Raw genomic sequence first — 18,389 nt, 5'->3', positions numbered from 1 at the left:
ACCCTTGTCACACTAGGGCCGCAATTTGAGCATGCACAATACAAACTCCGTCGTTGGGCGTTCTGTTAAGAGCGCAATGATTTCGCCGTAGCAACGCAGTTAGGTCTCCTACAACGCCACAGATCGCCGCGGGCGCGCAAAGAGGTCGCAGCGCAAACGCAATGGTTATCGGAGGCGATCGAACGGCGTTCTCTGAAATGGTGTGGCTTGTACGGCGCGTTTCCACGCTTACAAGGAGTTTTATTTTTAGCTCGACTATTCGAAGAATAGGTGGGCTATACCACTCGCCCCAGCGTCGGCGTCGGCGTCCGGTTAAAGTTTAAGGGCAAGTTGGGATTTTCACTTATAAGTCCAACACCTTTCATTCAATTGAGTTAATACTTCACACAGTTGTTCAGGGCCATCATATGATGAGGTTAGATAACTCCATTTTATTCTTTGCACAGATTATGGCGCCTGATTGACTATGAAGCTTAGGTTAAAGTTTTAGGGCAGGTTGGGATATTTATAAATAACTTCTATACCCTTCATTCAATTGACCTAATACTTCACACAATTGTTCAGGACAATCACCCAATGAGGTTACATAACTGGTGGTGGGAGGGCAGCATCAAAGTCACCTTATGTATTGAATGATTTTAGTTAGGTTTGACATAAATAGACCAAACTTGGTAATATTACTTTGTTATTGTATTCACTTCTCGAAGTCAAAGCGGCGAAGTCGAGCGCGCTGTCTTACGACAGCTCTTGTTCTTACTGCGCCCGTACAGCGACTGTACCGATCTGCCACGGCGATCATTGCGCTTCTACCGCGTCAGTCGGCGTTTGCATGACAATGAACCAACCCTGAGCTGGGTGGCTCGGTGAGGCTGTTCGATGTAGAGTTTGATGGTATGCTCGCCCGAGAAGCCTGTTGTGACCTATCGCCTGGTTTATGAGGTAATGGTGGTGGACTTCTGTTTGCGGTGTGCATTTATCTTTCCCTGCCCTCTTCACCTTTCCACCTATCTTGGTGGGCATGGTCTCAACTGCTCGAGAGCAAATGGAAGAATGAAGAACTGATTGAGCTAATGTTAATGCAGTGCGAACGCCGTGACAACTTTATACATGCAGAAGCGCCACGAGAGCGCAGGCAATCGCCAACTTGAACTCCGAAGAAACCCTGTAGAACGTCATGGAGCTCCGTAGAAACGCAAAGGTCGTCGTGAGACGCCGTGACATCGCCATCTTCATGAAAAATATCACTGTTTTTGCCTGCAATCTCACGGCGCTCTGGGAAATTATACAACGCCATGCAATGACAGTGGCGACGCGGCTAGGTGTGGCAGGGTTTTTAGGGAGATGCATGGCTTCTATTTTTAGTTTTTACAGAGTTAAGATATGAGCAATATAGTTTTGGTTTATTTCCTTTAAGATTTCGTACTTTATTTGAAGCGTCAAATTGAAGGAGTTCATTACTTTTTTATTGTTCTTACTTTCCAGATCAAGCTGATTTTAAAGTACTCTGTCTTATAAGTGTTGTACTTTTATATGGCTTTGTTATATTTCCATAATACATTAAATACAACATATCGAATTGAAACATTAGATATATTATCCCAACTATCCAGCCTACCTAATTTATGCAAATTATGGCCGTTTATTATTCAACTTTAAAAATCTGATTACGGTTTTGCATGTAAGCTCACTTAGTTTAATATCTCAACAACTATCAGTTATTTTGCATTGAGACCTTATACAAGGTACTCAACCATTCACACTACTTAACTAATCAAGTCAGATAATTATATTGCACGAAATGTAAATGATGTCCCTTTATTATTCGATTTAGGAATTCTGGTTTAAAGCGGGGAACAATCGAGCGCACTGTCTCTGTGACAGCTCTTGGTCATACAATGTTTGCAACTGCATCTCTGTTTCAATGCAAACAAATCGACCGATTAATTGTTGCCAAACTACTAAAATGACATGAAATTTGGAACATGTTCGCTGGAACACATTCGTAGTAAGTAACTAACCTATTGGCTAAGTAATGGCCCGACTTGTTGACTCACACGAACAGGCGGGCGTTTGCGTCCCCTTGCAGTAATCATGTTTGGTGAAAACGGCTTAATCATACAAAGTGCACTTGCTACATACGTCCAGGATTCAGGGGTTTAGCACGGAATACTGATCTCATTAAATACGTCATCATTTATAACATTCTGCAATAGATTCATTTTAAATTGGCTGTTAATGCGAAAAACGCGTTTAAGTTGATTTGCTTTGTTTACATGACAATATAAACACGAACGAAGGGAACTGTTTATAATATAGAAAGTCACCTATTTAGAAAAAAACCAACACCTATATAGATACACTGACTACTATTTACACGTGATAAACAGTCATTTTTTTCCACCAAGTTTCCAAGTTTATTTAACATCACTCATGTCATAAGTACATGACAAAAAGAGCATGGGTACATATACAATACAACATAATGAGGCATTACAAAATATATTGGACATAATAATACAGATTTTCTAAATATGAGTATTTTTTCAATGTTATTGAAACTTTAATATCAAACATATATAATTTCATTTGAACGGATCTTTTAAGCCATAATATGTTTGGGAACTCATGACTTTCCCAAATATTATTCATACCACATTTAATAAATATGTTTTGTATATGTTTTATCCATTGAAATTCATTGTTTCTAATTCTATTGTCATACATATATCTACTTAGCATAACATAATAAACAGATACTGAAGTTTTGTACAGTGTGGGGCTATAAGCTTTGACCAATAACTGATCATTTGAGTATCAATATCTATTTGCAATGGCTTTACACCGGTTTCGCCATATACCATACAGTTTGGTGTACTGCTTTTAATATTTAGTACATACTTCAAAAATTTCAACTGTACTTTTTCTAAAATATGATTATTTCCGTAGCCCCACACTTCACATCCATATAATATTATTTTTTTTACAATTTTCTTAAACAAATCAATCTGTAGATCAATAGATAGACATAATGTTTTTGCTTTTTTTAATAGACTAAACATGGCCTTTGTTGCTTGCTTTGCAATATGTTCTTTAGCTTTACAAAAGAAACCACTTCTACCAAATATCACTCCTAGATATTTATATTCAGACACTACATCAATATTAGCATTACAAAGAGTGAACTCGTATCTAGGCAATCTACCTCTGGAAAAAATAAGAATTTTGGTTTAATCTTTGATCATCGTCGTGTTTTGTAATAATCAAGCCATCAACAACTGTGCTATTTTGAAAATAGTCATGTAAATCATTTACAAAAAACGAAAACAATAAGGGGGATAAACTTTCTCCTTGTCTGACCCCTATATAACATGGGAAGTAGTCCGAGCATGTTCCATTTAATCGAACACAACTTTTGGCCTTTTCGTACATATTTTTTACAACATTAAAAATAGTTCTCTAATTTTAACCATAGCAAACTTCTATTAATAGAATCAAATGCAGCTTTCAGATCTATGCACGCACATAATAGCTTTTTGCGTGAGACATGCAGATAATCTATAAGCATTTTTAATACGAACAAATTATCAACTGTCGAGAACGTAGGTCTGAAACCAGCTTGAAATTTACTTATCAGATCATGTTTTTCAACAAATTTCAAAAGTCTATTATTAAGTATCAATGTAAATAACTTTCCGAAGCAACTAAGCAGCGTTATTGGGCGATAATTGGCCGGGTCAGACACGTCTCCTTTATTCTTATATATAGGATTAAAGACACCAACAGTCCAATCATCTGGTATAATGCCCTTGCTTAACACAATATTGAACAATTTATGATACATATCTTTCATAAGATCGAAAGAATATTTCAAATATTCATTTACAATTTTGTCTGCACCTGACGCTTTGCTATTTTTCAGTTTCTTAATTGCCATTTCTATTTCTTGAAAGGAAATTTCATCGTTAAGCATATTATCATCAATGTTTATGTTTGCATTTGTATTATTTATGTTTTGTTCATTACCTTCGCCATCTCGATGAGCATTTAAATCACATATAGAGAAAGAATGCCTTGCATTAACATGGGTTTGCGAAAAAATTCAAAACTTTTTAATAGGATCCAAGTTTGTCTTAGAAACGGATCATAAACCGTAAGTTCCTTTATTAAGTACGAAAGACTTGACCGATTTACCTGCTAGAATCCAGAGGTTTCGCATGCGCCTTATGCGTTACGATTTTAGCATGGTTTACATAAGCGGATGTAAACTGGTTACAGCCGACTGTCTATCAAGGGCACCTCTGTGTACGTTAATTGATAAAGAATCCGAAAGTCTGCAGTTCGCGAGTGACGCATATGTTCAAATGATTTTCAATGACATCCCAGCGACCGCTAATCGACTGGAACAAATTAAGTCCCTTTACAAAGAGGATAATATCTGTACACAGCTTTTGTTGTATTGTAAACAAGGGTGGCCAGATAAGTCAGCACTTCCTGAATACATGAAACCATACTGGTGTTATAGGGGTGAGATAACTGTTTAAAGAGGTCAATTGTTCAAAGGAACGCGACTAGTAATACCAAACACATTACAGTCAGAAATGATTGATAGACTTCATGGTGAAGCGCATCAGGGAATTTCGAAATGTAGGGAGCGGGCAAAACAATCTGTTTGGTGGATTGGTTTGAGCTCGGCTCTAGAAAAGGTTGTAAAGTCATGCCATAAATGCATTGAAAACGGTTGCGATAGAGCAGAACCGCTTATGCCGTTCGAATTTCCAGAACGCCCTTGGCAACGCGTAGCAACAGACTTATTTGAACTAAAAGGTCACACATATTTGTTAGTAGTGGACTATTTCTCGCGTTATATTGAGCTGGCCAAACTTTCAAATGCTACAGCAGCGTGCGTAGTAAATCACATGAAGTCCATTTTCGCGCGACACGGTATACCAGAAATAGTATTTAGTGACAACGGGCCGTGTTACAACGCAGCGACTTTTAAAAAGTTTGCACGTGAGTATGGATTTGCACACCATACTTCTAGCCCCCAAAAAAAGAACTATTAAAGAGATGCTAAAGAAATCAGACGACCCGTATTTAGCACTGTTGTCATATCGTGCAACGCCATTGCACAATGGATTCAGTCCGTCAGAATTATTAATGGGCAGAAAATTAAATACGTCAATACCGGTTAAACCCGAAACTTTAAATCCAAAGTGGCCAAATTTAAAAATTGTCCGAAATCGGGAAAATAAGATTAAAGGTCAACAAAAAAGAAATTTCGATACAAGACACAAGGCAAAAACTTTGCCTTGCCTAAAAAATCGCGACCGAGTTCTTGTAAAAGATCAAAACAAGTATGGGGTAATTAAATCACAATCTGTATTCCCACGTTCATACAATGTTGAGACGGATGAAGGTATTATCCGCCGGAATAGGCGCCATCTTATAGAAACTCCCAGGCGGCCTAATGGTCAGCAGGATGGTCAAGGAGAACAGATGGTTCAGATTAATGAGAGTGATAGTGAAAATTCTTTATCTTCATGGGAAAGTGAGGAGGAGACCGTGGAACCAGAGAATGGTTACGTAACAAGATCAGGAAGATTGTCAAGAAACCCAGAAAGACTAATCGAATCGTGTTAGTTAAAATATATTATATGTTTCATATAAAAATGTTATATTTGTTTCAGAAGTAAACACCTCTAAATAATACATTCATTAAATTACTTATTAACTTGAAAGGGAGGTGTTGTAATATGATATCGGCTACCTGCGAGTGGCCGGGCTTATCAGAGTCTGTACTTAGCTAGCGTCGAATAAACATCGTAAACTACATAGCAGTCTTTATCTATCATCCCTATATAGTTAATATAAACTTAATAAGTAATACGACACTGTTGATATTTTTTAAAATAATCATACATTTCGCCTAGTGTTGCGTTACAACTATTAGATTTGTTAGAGCTCAAAAATTTCCAAAATTGTTTTGGATTAGATTTACTCATTTTCTTCAATTTATCTGCATTTGCCCTTTGATAACTTTTCCCACGCCATGACTATGTTTGTAATGACCATAGACATAAATATACCGCTTTTTGCAAGAAAAACATGAACTTGATAACAGTATTTGATGTACAAAATCCTTAGGCATTTTAAATGGTCAAAAGAAAATATTCACTCTATATTATCTGAGTATTTACTAGTGTTCAACCCCCGCAGTGAAACCGCGTCAAAGTCAATTTAACATCCACTTAAAAATGACGCATACGAGCATAATATTGCCTTAAATATATAAAATATCGCCTGATTGCGTTCTTATTCCCATTAAAATGTCGTATTCCGAACCAGCACAAACCGGATGCATCTACCTTCAAAGCATGCCTTCAGATACCTGGTTCTCGTCCTCCATTTGTCACTATCGCCGCGTATCGCGAGGCATCAATGTACTGTACTGTAACATCATTTTAAACTGTACGAATGGATGAACAACGCGCACTATTAACCATAAGTATTACTTTGTTATCATCAATAATGTTTTGTAGATTTTCGACGATAGAAAAAGCTTTTTCGAATAAATGGTGTTTTTCTTCTCATGCCTGAAACCACTTTGATTTTAAGTACATACTAAGTAATGGTTAAAGATTGTTTGTATGTACTTAAACAAAATAAATGGTTGTGCGAATGTGTATGGGATCATAAGCTTTAAGATATTCAAGATTCAAATTTCAACTCATTTATTAAGTAATTTGAACACAAGCGTATTCCTCATTACAAGATCACAATATTAATTCAACTATACATAATCAACGATAACACAATAGCTTTGAATGTTAGACACGAAAAATGCTATATTAAGTTTATTAGTAGTCTTATTATAGTGTAACGCTGTTTAAATCTAACGCTTCACCTGATTAAAATCAGTAAGGGCTGACTGCTGATTTACTGAAATAAGTGTATTGGAAATATTTCCGTCTCAATGCACTTGCAGACAGGCAGTCATTAAATACTTGTCTTAATCATTAAGAATTTCGCGGTTGTTTAAAGGTCCGCCTACTGTCGCTCATCCGATACACACTACCTGCGTCATATTTTTGCTTTGACAATGTGTCAGCCAAATCAGGTTGTATTTTAAGCCAGTAAGATGGCATGAAGTAGAATCTAAATGATAAAGAAGGGCTCGTTCGCTACTTCAAATCATCTTATTATTACAAAGTTGTGAAACACAAGCGTCAACAATTCCTTTCGAGTTTTGAAAGACTATGGGCCGAATTCAGATCAATCACTCTCTCTCACACTCAATGAGTTAATCCTCTGTAATCACATAACGGTCGAGATATTTTCGAGTGCAAGGTATATCCGTATTCACAGGTGTGAGTGAGACTCAAGTGTTTTGCGTGAGTGGGACATTTGTGAGTGCTCGGCTAGGCCACTTGAACCGCCCTCGAGGATTGGTTGTGAATACGAATTGAATGAGTGTGAGTGAAAAAAGTACATGACAAGTAGAAAAGATGAAATATATCAAATATTTGGAACAAATAAGGGTCATCCTCGTTCCCAGACAATATTTAAGAGGCCGAGATAATCCATTGAAGTACATGTTCATTCAATAACGTGGCCATCTATAAAAAAATCAAATTTTCAAAAGGATGCGCCAATCATATAGCCATCATGCTATATACCTTGTTTATTGAATAACCATCATGCTATATACCTTGTTTATTGTATAGCCATCATGCTATATACCTTGTTTATTGTATAGCCATAATGCTATATGCCTTGTTAATTGAATAGCCATCATGCTATATACCTTGTGTATTGTATAGCCATTATGCTATATACCTTGTTTATTGAATAGCCATCATGCTATATACCTTGTTTATTGAATAGCCATCATGCTTTATGCCTTGTGTATTGAAAAGCCATCATGCTATATACCTTGATTATTGTACAGCCATCATGCTATATACCTTGTTTATTGAATAGCCATCATGCTATATACCTTGTTTATTGTATAGCCATCATGCTATATACCTTGTTTATTGTATAGCCATCATGCTATATACCTTGTTTATGTAAAGCCATCATGCTATATACCTTGTTTATTGTATAGCCATCATGCTATATACCTTGTTTATTGAATAGCCATCATGCTTTATACCTTGTGTATTGTATAGCCATCATGCTATATACCTTGTTTATTGAATAGCCATCATGCTATATACCTTGTGTATTGTATAGCCATCATGCTATATACCTTGTGTATTGTATAGCCATCATGCTATATACCTTGTTTATTCTATAGCCAGCATGCTATATACCTTGTGTATTGTATAGCCATCATGCTATATACCTTGTTTATTGTATAGCCATCATGCTATATACCTTGTGTATTGTATAGCCATCATGCTATATGCCTTGTTTATTGAATAGCCATCATGCTATATACCTTGTGTATTGTATAGCCATCATGCTATATACATTGTGTATTGTATAGCCATCATGCTATATACCTTGTGTATTGTATAGCCATCATGCTATATACCTTGTGCATTCTATAGCCAGCATGCTATATACCTTGTGTATTCTATAGCCAGCATGCTATATACCTTGTTTATTGCATAACCATCATGATATATACCTTGTGTATTGTATAGCCATCATGCTATATGCATTGTCTATTGAATAGCCATCATGATATAAACCTTGTGTATTGTATAGCCATCATGCTATATGCCTTGTTTATTGTATAGCCATCATGCTATATACCTTGTTTATTGAATAGCCATCATGCTATATACCTTGTTTATTGTATAGCCAATCATGCTATATACCTTGTTTATTGTATAGCCTTCATGCTATATACCTTGTTTATTGTATAGCCGTCATGCTATATACCTTGTTTATTGTATAGCCGTCATGCTATATACCTTGTTTATTGAATAGCCATCATGCTATATGCCTTGTGTATTGAATAGCCATCATGCTATATACCTTGTTTATTATAAAGCCAATCATGCTATATACCTTGTTTATTGTATAGCCTTCATGCTATATACCTTGTTTATTGTATAGCCTTCATGCTATATACCTTGTTTATTGTATAGCCATCATGCTATATACCTTGTTTATTGTATAGCCATAATGCTATATTACTTGTTTACTGTATAGCCTTCATGCTATATACCTTGTGTATTGTACAGCCATAATGCAATATGCCTTGTTTATTGTAGAGCCTTCATACTATATGCTTTGTTTATTGTATAGCCATCATGCTATATACCTTGTTTATTGCATAGCCATCATGCTATATACCTTGTTTATTGAATAGCCATCATGCTATATACCTTGTGTATTGAAAAGCAATCATGCTATATACCTTGTTTATTGTAGAGCCAATCATGCTATATACCTTGTTTATTGAATAGCCATCATGCTATATACCTTGTTTATCATATAGCATTCATGCTATATACCTTGTTTATTGTATAGCCAATCATGCTTTATACCTTGTTTATTGAATAGCCATCATGCTATATACCTTGTGTATTATATAACCATCATGCTATATACCTTTTTATTGAATAGCTATCATGCTATATACCTTGTTTATTGTATAGCCAATATGCTGTATACCTTGTGTATTGTATAACCATCATGCTATATACCTTTTTATTGAATAGCTATCATGCTATATACCTTGTTTATTGTATAGCCAATTATGCTATATACCTTGTGTATTGTATAACCATCATGCTATATACCTTGTGTATTATATAACCATCATGCTATATACCTTTTTATTGAATAGCTATCATGTTATATACCTTGTTTATTGTATAGCCATCATGCTATATACCTTGTGTATTGTATAACCATCATGCTATATACCTTTTTATTGAATAGCCATCATGCTATATACCTTGTTTATTGTATAGCCAATCATGCTATATACCTTGTGTATTGTATAGCCATCATGCTATATACCTTGTTTATTGTATAGCCTTCATGCTATATACCTTGTTTATTATATAGCCTTTATGCAATATACCATGTTTATTGTACATCCTTCATGCTATATGCCTTGTTTATTGTATAGCCATCATGCTATATACCTTGTTTATTCAATAGCCATCATGCTATATACCTTGTGTATTGAATAGCCATCATGCTATATACCTTGTGTATTGAATAGCAATCATGCTATATACCTTGTTTATTGTATAGCCAATCATGCTATATACCTTGTGTATTTTATAGCCATCATGCTATATACCTTGTGTATTGTATAGCCATCATGCTATTTACTTTTTGTATTGAATAGCCATCATGCTATATACCTTGTGTATTGCATAGCCATCATGCTATATACCTTGTGTATTGTATGCCAATCATGCTATATTCCTTGTGTATTGTATAGCCATCATGCTATATACCTTGTTTATTGAATAGCCATCATGCTATATACCTTGTGTATTGAATAGCCATCATGCTATATACCTTATGTATTGTATAGCCATCATGCTATATACCTTGTATGTTGTATACCCATCATGCTATATACCTTGTGTATTGTATAGCCAATCATGCTATATACCTTGTGTACTGTATAGCCAATCATGCTATATTCATTGTGTATTGTATAGCCATCATGCTATATACCTTAATTATTTTATAGCCATTATGCTATATACCTTGTTTATTGTATAGCCACCATGCTATATACCTTGTGTATTGTATAGCCATCATGCTATATACCTTGTTTATCTTATAGCCTTCATGCTATATACCTTGTTTATTCTATAGCCTTCATGCTATATACCTTGTTTATTCTATAGCCATTATGCTATATACCTTGTTTATTGTATAGCCATTATGCTATATACCTTGTTTATTGTATAGCCATTATGCTATATACCTTGTTTATTTTATAGCCATTATGCTATATACCTTGTTTATTGTATAGCCTTCATGCTATATACCTTGTGTATTGTATAGCCAGCATGCTTTATGCCTTGTTTATTGTATAGCCATCATGCTATATACCTTGTTTATTGTATAGCCATCATGCTATATCCCTTGCGTATTGTACAACCATCATGCTATATACCTTAATTATTGTATAGCCATCATGCTATATACCTTGTTTATTGTATAGCCATCAAGTATTTTTCCAGCCCACTTGCGGTGAGAGAGAGGCCACACTTGCGGTTCTGTGTATGTGCGTGCGTGTGTGCGTTCATCCATCCGAGCTGACTTTGTCTTGACCATGGAATACAGGATTTAAAAGAAAACCAACTTGCCATGAAGGTTCTCCATGTTGGAGTGGCGTGTAGCACACAAGACCCAGATCTGTACCACAAGTGTCAAGGTCACGCTTAGAAGACAAGATTGAAGTGACCATTTTCCGGGATGTTTCTTGACCATGCATTATAGGATTTTTTTATAAAAAAAATGAGGCGGCTTGTCAGGCTGTAACTTCACAATGCATTATAGGAATTTAAAAAAAAACACACTTAAAAACGAGTCGTCTTATAAAATACAATTTTACCCTACTCGTCCAGGAAACATGTTGGTCAACTCGCCATAGACTCGATCACTATCATATTTCATGAACTCCTGAACGGCGATGTAAACTCTCGGTCATGGAAGATACTTATATTCCAGCAAGGCTGCATTCATCGGAAATGCCTATCAGGTGTGCAATAATGGTACCTGTTGCTCCGTTGTCTGGCGCTCGACATTTAAATGGCAGTCCTGGAAAGTGTGGATGTTCAAGCCAGTACTGAGTACTCAAGTCCTGGTTTTTAACTATGTATCAGTGCTTTATATCGGGCACCAAGAGGTATTTTCGGGAAAAACAAAACACAAACTAACCCTCGACACTACAACAAGTTCAATAAATCTATTTGACACCCGATAGTTTACACGAATGGAAATTAAAAATACCACTTATTTGAGATGTCTTAAAAATAATTTGTATGTTTATGTTCCATTCGTGTACATTTAAACGCTTAGTGTTAAATTGGTGTGCTATCGATAGAACAATGGATTTTCTATTTTCTGTGGCAGTTCAAAGACATTATATAGATATTAATAGCATTTATTAATCTTTATCATCTTTGACGTCCGATCGGGAGATCGCTTCCAATACCACACGGCCTTTGGGAGAAACGAAAAAAATAACTCACTCTAATAAAGTAACAACAATAGCAGATGTTTCCAATCATTGTCATATAACCGTGGAAAAACTCGCGGTGGACTGAATTTCAAGCTAAACACAGGGACGTCTTAATTCCAAGTCCAATTAATGTTCTACTCCGAAATTTAAAAAAAGATCCCAGTCGCAATTCAATACGTTGAAAACATTGCAAGGCTATATTTTACAACCACAATCGGTGTTGCAATTACACATTGACGAATCTTCCAGGCAAATGTCAATCAAACAGTATAAAAACGTACGCCACAGTCAAAAGTGAGGCAGTATCAAAACATATTGAAATCTTCGGAAGTGCTACAAAATCTGTATAATATTTGCTGTCCAATTTCACACAGTCCATCCAGAGACGTAAACATACCGGATCATGTCCAAACGGCAATTCAATAAGGTTTAACGCGTGCAAAACCGCCATCAGAGGTTCGACGCGAGGTAATACCTACTGCATATGACAACAACCGATCGTCACGGTACGATCCCCTGAAAACAACCAAAGTTCGCAACCGGAAAAGGTGCCGCTTTCAATTGGAACGACTCTCATTACTTGTGACCACATAGCAGAATAAAGTGTTAATGTAGACGGCAATGAATCTCGGTGACGTCAATTGAAAGTTGAATTTGTTGGTGGCAAGAATACCTAGATGTCGAGTTTTTTCAAACGCTGATTGATGTTAACCTTGACATGTGTGAGTGTTACCACCTTTTTCAACGACAAGCCTCCGGGATACAACTGTTCGATTGTTCGATGAGGTTCACAATCACTCGCCTTTTTCTCTCGCAAAGCGGTGCAATATTCTGCACGGCATATATTTTCACTGCAATACTATAGCCTGTAAATGTTTCGCTGGTATTCTAACAAGCTCGTTTAAAAGGTATAAAAAGGTATGAAGCAAAAGACAGCTCGATTCGGAAATGAGTATCGCTGAAAGTTTGTTAATTGTATATCAATTTTGATAAAACATAGCGGAGGAGAAGCGGAAAAGTCTACACTATACTCGGTCACTGAGCGATATGTTGAGCAATTTATATTTTTTTCAAAAATCGTGGGCAAATGCTGAGAATGTACAAAATATTATTTGTTAAAACGAAAAGCAAATTACGTTTCTGGTCCAAAAGTTGTTTATATATATATATATATATATATTCACCATGTTTGCCTTAAAACGGAAGTCTCGGAATTCATATTCTATCCTCAGGATAGAATTATTCATACCTACAAATGACGCACACAATATATAGAAATATTAAATGTTTGTATATTGTTAAGACGAAAAGCAAAAACTATTTGGTTATAACAAAAACAGTTTTTGGAAGAACAATTGCCGACCTCTCTCCTTCTTGCCATCTCAGAGGATGATTATCCGGATGTCCTTAAAACTGCATCGGTGGTTCCACCCCCCCAGTAAATGTGAAATTCTGCGATTTGACTTTTTGCCAGCAGTCTTATATCACTGGTTTCCAGACATAAACGCAAAAATTGACTGATTCCAAGAGGAAATACAATATTTGTTTTGTCAAAACGGCAAATCTGTGAGAGTGCAGCTTTAACACCAGTCCTTGAGTACTTGGAAATAATATATCAGTTTATATTTTATATGTTTATTCTTCATTTTTCTAGTTGATGCATGCTCTGATTAGGTAAATATGTTTTTCTGTATTAATTGTTGATAAATGATGGAACAAGTGTGAGGTTGTCGCCATGCATACTAGTTTTAGCGCCCAGTAGACTTGTTTCATTAATCCTGATCGAGTAATTTTGGTGTGGGTATGGTTTGTGTATGTGGTGTCTGTTTGTGTATGTGGTGTCTGTTTGTGTATGTGGTGTCTGTTTGTGTGTGGTGTTTGTATTTGTGTATGTGGTGTCTGTTTGTGTATGTGGTGTCTGTTTGTGTATGTGGTGTCTGTTTGTGTATGTGGTGTCTGTTTGTGTGTGGTGTCTGTTTGTATGTGGTGTCTGTGTGTGTATGTGGTGTCTGTTTGTGTGTGGTGTTTGTTTGTGTATGTGGTGTTTGTTTGTGTATGTGGTGTCTGTTTGTGTATGTGGTGTCTGTTTGTGTGTGGTGTCTGTTTGTGTGTGGTGTTTGTATTTGTGTATGTGGTGTCTGTTTGTGTATGTGGTGTCTGTTTGTGTGTGGTGTTTGTATTTGTGTATGTGGTGTCTGTTTGTGTATGTGGTGTCTGTTTGTGTATGTGGTGTCTGTTTGTGTGTGGTGTTTGTTTGTGTATGTGGTGTCTGTTTGTGTGTGTGGTGTCTGTTTGTGTATGTGGTATCTGTTTGTGTATGTGGTGTCTGTTTGTGTATGTGGTGTCTGTTTGTGTGTGGTGTCTGTTTGTATGTGGTGTCTGTTTGTGTATGTGGTGTCTGTTTGTGTATGTGGTGTCTGTTTGTATGTGGTGTCTGTTTGTGTATGTGGTGTCTGTTTGTGTATGTGGTGTCTGTTTGTGTATGTGGTGTCTGTTTGTGTGTGGTATTTGTTTGTGTGTGGTGTCTGTTTGTGTATGTGGTGTCTGTTTGTGTATGTGGTGTCTGTTTGTGTATGTGGTGTCTGTTTGTGTATGTGGTGTCTGTTTGTGTGTGGTGTCTGTTTGTGTATGTGGTGTCTGTTTGTGTATGTGGTGTCTGTTTGTGTATGTGGTGTCTGTTTGTGTATGTGGTGTCTGTTTGTGTATGTGGTGTCTGTTTGTGTGTGGTGTCTGTTTGTATGTGGTGTCTGTTTGTGTATGTAGTGTCTGTTTGTGTATGTGGTGTCTGTTTGTGTATGTGGTGTCTGTTTGTGTGTGGTGTCTGTCTGTGTGTGGTGTCTGTTTGTATGTGGTGTCTGTTTGTGTATGTGGTGTCTGTTTGTGTATGTGGTGTCTGTTTGTGTATGTGGTGTTTGTATTTGTGTATGTGGTGTATGTTTGTGTATGTGGTGTCTGTTTGTGTGTGGTGTCTGTTTGTGTATGTGGTGTCTGTTTGTGTATGTGGTGTCTGTTTGTGTGTGGTGTCTGTTTGTATGTGGTGTCTGTTTGTGTATATGGTGTCTGTTTGTGTGTGGTGTCTGTTTGTATGTGGTGTCTGTTTGTGTATATGGTGTCTGTTTGTGTGTGGTGTCTGTTTGTATGTGGTGTCTGTTTGTGTATGTGGTGTCTGTTTGTGTGTGGTGTCTGTTTGTGTATGTGGTGTCTGTTTGTGTATGTGGTGTCTGTTTGTGTGTGGTGTTTGTTTGTATGTGGTGTCTGTTTGTGTATGTGGTGTTTGTTTGTATGTGGTGTCTGTGTATGTGGTGTCTGTTTGTGTGTGGTGTTTGTATTTGTGTATGTGGTGTCTGTTTGTGTGTGGTGTTTGTATTTGTGTATGTGGTGTTTATATGTTTGAGTCTCTAGTTCATTCTCGTTTTGGCCCTTGCCGTGTGCCCCTTTACGGTTTTTTAATGTTCGACTACTGCGTTGTCCTTGGATGAGGGACAGGCTAAATAATATGGTAATGCAGCCAATCAAAACAAATGTATGCTTATTAGGACAAAAAGTCGATTGAAACAATGTTCATCTCTTAACCTTACATACATGATAATCTGGTTGAAACTATTTTTGTTAGACAACCAATGGCGTTCACATGAACACTTATTTACAATGGTATTCACAAATAAATCCAGTATGCATTTAACTTAGTATGAAACTTAATCACATAAAAGTCTGTCGCTTTTTTTATCGACAGACATTGTAAATATATATTTAGACTCATACTGCCCTAACACTGTTTGATTACTGCTGCATAGTATGGACAAAAGAAATATGAAGTGACTCGCTCATGGTTTGTAAAATGCACTTTTTAAATTACAAAATAAATAGGGGCAAATCATAAGGAGTGTTAAAACAAAAATACCAAAAGCTGGAACCCTTCAGCAAATGTTGATATTTATTCAAATATCGTCTTTGAAGACCACAAATTTCATTAGCGTTTATAACGCGATTGGAAATTGATTACGGCTGTGGTGTTGCGTGATTGGTTGATTGACATTATCACGGAATGTTATCAATGTATCCCTAACAGATCAACATATCCACCACTTTTGTTAAATAACCGGGGGCAGTGTGGACTAACCGGCTGTTGTTATTTTTTTCTTGACTTTACCGGCGTGGGTCGAGCCACACAAACACCAAAACACTTTTTATCATCGATTCGTTTTTTGCAATTTCGATATCATTGAGTAAAGTAATGATAAAATCAGATGTTTTCAGATGCATAACCGGGAAGACTAATTTTTGGTCCAAAAACTTGAGCGAGTCACTCTAATCTAGCTGAAGGTACATGGCCACGTTCCTTCAAAAAACAAATTAATGTCGGTCGATTTTAATGAAACTTAGTGAACCATAGTTTATCGATTTACAGCGTCCACTAACGGACACGTGCATTTTGGGCGTTGATAAATCTTTCAAATAATATAATTTAACGTGTTTTTTTTTTATAAAATATTATCAGAATATGATTTCTTATATACTATTTAATTCATTATATATCTTTAATACGAGTATACATGCATATATATATTGAGCGAGTCACTCTACCTTCAGCTAGATAAGAGTGACTCGCTCAATATATATATTTAATTTCAAGTTTTATGACGAAATAATTTTGCACTATCTGAAATAGGTACCAATCGGTAAATTTGACGTATATATTTCGAAAAGGAAATGGAAATAAACAATGAACACAGTCTGTACCAAGTTTCATTTAAATCGGCCGAAATTATTTGTTTTCGAAGGAACGTGGTTCAAAAGAGAGTAGCCCGAGTATTGTTACAGAAACATTACTTTGCCACGTGTGTGTGCGTGTGTGCGTGTGTGCATGCGTGCATGTAAGCGTGCGTACGTGTGTGTGTATGTGTGTGTTTTGTGACTATTTCTTGCACTTTCTATATACTCATTTATTTATTTATTATTATTATAATTATTATTTCTATTATTTTCTTTATTATTATTATTATTATTATTATTATTATTATTATTATTATTATTATTATTATTATAATTACTATTATTATTATTATTATTATTATTATTATTATTATTAATATTATTATTATTATTATTATTATTATTATTATTATTATTATTATTATTATTATTATTATTATTATTATTTTTATAATTACTATTATTATTATTATTATTATTATTATTATTATTATTATTATTATTATTATTATAATTACTATTCTTATTATTATTATTATTATTATTATTATTATTATTATTATTATTATTATTATTATTATTATTATTATTATCATAATTACTATTATTATTATTATTATTATTATTATTATTATTATTATTATTATTATTACTATTATTATTATTATTATTATTATTAGAAACGTATCACAGTTGGTATTAGAAAACACCTCGTTATGACCCTTGTATGCCACCTCGTTATGACCCTTGTATGCCACCTCGTTATGACCCTTGTATGCCGCCTCGTTATGACCCTTGTATGCCACCTCGTTATGACCCTTGTATGCCACCTCGTTATGACCCTTGTATGCCGCCTCGTTATGACCCTTGTATGCCACCTCGTTATGACCCTTGTATGCCGCCTCGTTATGACCCTTGTATGCCACCTCGTTATGACCCTTATATGCCACCTCGTTATGACCCTTGTATGCCACCTCGTTATGACCCTTGTATGCCACCTCGTTATGACCCTTGTATGCCACCTCGTTATGACCCTTGTATGCCACCTCGTTATGACCCTTGTATGCCACCTCGTTATGACCCTTGTATGCCACCTCGTTATGACCCTTGTATGCTGATATTAACAAATATTTTTTGTAACGTTATTGTTTGAAATAAAAAAAAATAATTTAAGAAGCGCCACAGTTCAAATTTCTGAAATTTGGTGAAGAATGTGTGTAGTATAAACATTGTTGAATTATTCAAACAAATGAGATTTTGGTCATAATTGAGACCCCAATTAAACTTGTGGTCTGATATGGATTCAAGATTGTGTTTATTACTCCCCGTCCTTGGGCTTAGCAGGACAATATCGTGACAATGACGACGTATGTGCGTCAAGGAAAGGTTCCCACGTTAATTATAAAAAAAACCTTTTTTTATCCGTCATCAGTTTATTGCAAAAACGTTATGGTTGAACACGGTTTCGGCCACTAGAGCGTGGTTTGGGGTATATATTTGC

The sequence above is a fragment of the Mya arenaria genome, chromosome 13 (genome assembly GCF_026914265.1).
Source record: "Mya arenaria isolate MELC-2E11 chromosome 13, ASM2691426v1".
Classification (NCBI taxonomy): domain Eukaryota; kingdom Metazoa; phylum Mollusca; class Bivalvia; order Myida; family Myidae; genus Mya; species Mya arenaria.
The sequence above is the reverse complement of the archived record's forward strand: the minus strand, read 5'-3'. Positions refer to the sequence as shown.